Here is a 4,190-nt window from a genome sequence, read left to right as displayed (position 1 = left end):
ATTATAGAGAGTAACCAAATAACTTTTAAAGATTTTGTTTATATATATATATACACACACACACCCCATTATGAGAAAAGTTAATATACAAATGGAGCAAAATGAGAAATATGTAAAGAATTTGTGGGGAAAAAAAAAGAACCCCTCAAAAAATTATTAAAAAAATAAAAAAAATCATAACTCAAAATATATATAAAAAACAAAAAAAATAAAAAAAACTAAAATGTTTTTACCCTTTCTCGTTCAAAAAACGCCAAAAAGACACAATGTCAGCAAAAAGACATAATGACGAAAATAAACAACTAACACAATGATAATATAAAAAAGACGCAATATAACGCAAAATAGAATACAATGCTGAGCAATGTATAACACAATGTTAAGCAGAAAAAACACAATCAATGACGAAAATAAACACAAAATACAAAAATAGATTCAAAGATAATGATATTTTTTTTCAACATTGTTTTTTTTTAAGAATAAGGAAGACGGTGGAAACAATTTTATTTTTTTTACTTTTTTCGTTTTTTTATTAAATTTTGAGTTGTGATTTTTTTATTAAATTTTCACTATTCTTTAAGGGTTTTTTTCTATATTTATTTATTTATTTATTTATTATTATTATTTGCTATAAATCTTTTTCATCATTTTTATTTTTGCTCCTATTTATAAAATAACTTGACCTTACTCCACTAAGTTGACCCAAATACATGACGAGCTTAATTATTACGTAAACTTTAAACTTTTGGCGATGTGACTTTGAAATTTGACGTAGGGCTTTCCTAGACAACTTTTCCAAACCCAATGTATACGGTCAAGGCCTCTTAACGAACCCATGTCTAGTAGGGGCATTCAAAACCGGATATCCGAAGTTTTGGATATCCGAAATTCGGATATCCAGACATTTCAGACAGTGGATTTTACTATCCGAATCCGAATGCGAAATTTCAGATATCCGAACTTCGGGTATCCGAAATTTCGGATATCCTATCGAACAGTGATACAAATATTTGAAAGAAAATCTAGAATAAAAAACAAAACAAAACACAACCTGTTTTAATCCAACAACCTAACAAGCAAATAGCATCTTGGTTTTCCAATCCAATAACCTAAACATAAATTGTTCAAAGTACAAACACAACCATTGAGTTTGAGAATGAAGAAACAGTCCATTGAGATGGAGAATGGAGAAACAGTGGTGGAGCCATGGTGGATTTGGTGCAGACGGAATAGTGAAAGCGGCGGACGGAGGTGGTGACTAGTGACGGAAGAGCGCCGGAGGACGGAGGTGTTGATTGGAGCTATGGAGGCGGTGCTGATTGAAGGAAAAGAGAGAACAAAGATGGAGATTGGAAACTAGAAAGGAAGGAACTGCTGAAAGAATGAGTGAAAGCTATGTTTGTTTTGAAATTAGGGTTAGATTTAGGTATATAATTAAAATAAAAAAAAAATACTAAGTTTATATTTGTATATTCGAACCATCCGAAAAATGCTAAAAATGTTATCTGAATCCAAATTTTCGGATATTTGAAATTTCGGATAGTTTGGATATGGATTATCCGATATTTCGGATACGAATTCGAATTCGGATATTTTTGAACACCCTTAATATCTAGCTCAATGTTTCTCTCGAAATCGTTGGATGGTCCAAGAAATGTACGTAACTTATTCATTATTGCTTATATTTTTTTTATTAAAGATATTAGTATGGCAATATTAGTAATATAAAATATATGGTATGGATCAAATATAATTAATGTGCTAATTAACTAAAATAGCTATATATATAAGTAGAGTAATTACTCTTTAATATAATTACATAATTACTTTACTTGTATATATAATTACTATACTTGATTATTACAATTAGTACGTTAATTTTATTTGTACGTTAGTTTTCTCTTATAAATATAAATATATAATAAATTTAAAACAACGTAAAGATATAAAATGTGTTTTTTTTATTAAATAATATTAGCCAATAATGACCTATACATGTTGAGTATAGAGATACATATGATCTGTCTTCTAAACTCTTGAGATCTAGATCTATTAAAGGGTTGCTTTAGATCTAGGGTAAACTTGTTGATTCAAAGCCAAAGTTGCACAACGAAACAAATAAAGGTAGCAAATATACAGTTTATTTAAAAATAAAGCTATGTCTCGAGCTGAATTATAAATTGGAACATTAAGTTAAATTAAGAAAACCGAATCTATAATCCGAGCCAAATTATATATTTGGTTTCAAATGAATTCAGTTTTATGATTATTGAACTTATTTAAACCAATATTCAAATTCAGAATAAATAATATTTTAAATTATAAATTACTTTTTTCTGAACAATCAAGAAAAATTTTAATATAAACATCACCGCGTTACAAGCAAGATAGTCGCAACATTAATATTACATCCCGAGCACCAATCGAAAGTCAATCAACATTGCCCCAAATACAACTGCCATCCGGCCACTTTAATATTACATTATCGCACAACCTCTCCCATGCTAGACCCTCGGCCACTTTGATCTATTTCTCATCCACAAAAAGATCAAAGCTTAAGGTAACGTTTGGTATGCATGAATGAAAGAGGGAATGAAATGATTCATTACGTGGGAATAAAGAAAGTGATGTTTGGTTACTTAATGAAATGGAATCATCCATTACACATGGAACCCCATTCCATCAAAACCATTCATTCTCACCCCTCCCCCCTCTTCTTTTTTTTCATTCCATTCTTCTTTCACCCTACTTTCTCAACATCACCACCACTACCACTACCACTACCATCGCCACCACCACCACCACCACCTGACCGCCACCGTCACCTTCGCCACCACCACTTTACCACCAGCGCTACCACCGCCACCTGACCATAACCGCAACCACCACCGTCGTTGCCTGACCACCACCACCTTCGTCGACACCCTACTATCGACATCACTACCAATGCTACTACCGCCACCCCAACCACCACAACCACCCCACCTAACCACCACCATCATCATTTTCGTCGCGGAGCTATCACCACCACCGTCGCCATTTCAGCGTTTTCTTTTGTAAAAAAATATATTTTTGGGTAGGAATATTTTTATTATTTCTATTTCATTCCTACAATTTTTTGGATACCAAACAAGATAAAGTAATTATTCATTTCATTCCCATAGGTTAACTAAACAAGACAAAGGAATGGTAATGGTTCATTTCATTCCCTTTTTCATTCCATTCCATCTCTCATTCTATTCCCTCTTCATTCCATTACTTCAAACCAAACATACCCTAAGCTTCACCAATTATGCTATTTAGTAGATTCGGTTTTCTTTTGAATACCAAGGAATTCATAGCCTTTCAAATAGACCAAATTGTTGTAAGACAAACCGCGCGATATACCTTCGCTCTCCAGCTAGGTAGAAGAGAATACTTGTGTAATTTCAACAAGTTGTGATTTATATAAATTACTTAATAATCTTTTATATAAAAAACTCTTATATTTTGTATTTCTTATATATTATTTATTTATTTATTTTATAATTCGGTTTTTAAACCATTCCAAATTTAAATTTTGCAATTAAATTCGGTTTATCAAATTCGAGCCCAGCTTTAGAAAACTTCGAATTTAGTAGCTAGTTTTTTAAACCAATTCGGATTTTCAAATTATAAATCGAATTTGGTTTGAATTTTTATCCGGTTTAGAAACTTGAATTTCAAGTAACCCCAAATTCAATCTACCAGACGTTACCCCACCGACAAGCGCTGTCTCAACAATATTTAACCATAAGTAGATTAATTTATATAATAACAATTTTGGGAGGACTCTGCTTCCAAAGTTGTGCTTCTTTTTTTTTGAACGACCAACAAAAATTTTATTCATCCGCTTAGCCAGCGGCTAAAGAGTATATATACCCCATAATACACCAAATAGCACCAATTCACGGAACTAAGAAATTATTAATCAGACATATACAACTAACTTCATTTAGTAAAAACATCAAACCTCCTCCAAGAATTCCATGTGATATCCGACTCCTTCGATCTACATCTTACCCACAAGTAACCCAAGGACTTTATTTCTTCGATGGTCTTTGAGTGCAAGGTTTCCGCTTGATTGAATACTCTATCATTGCGCAACTTCCATATACTCCAAATTGTAATAAGCACCATAGCGTGAATAACCTTCCTCCGCTTCTCTGTTC

This window comes from Bidens hawaiensis, unplaced genomic scaffold (genome assembly GCF_021521415.1).
Source record: "Bidens hawaiensis isolate Kalapana, Puna unplaced genomic scaffold, B.hawaiensis_p1.1 tig00045334_1, whole genome shotgun sequence".
Classification (NCBI taxonomy): domain Eukaryota; kingdom Viridiplantae; phylum Streptophyta; class Magnoliopsida; order Asterales; family Asteraceae; genus Bidens; species Bidens hawaiensis.
Note: the sequence above shows the minus strand (reverse complement) of the source record.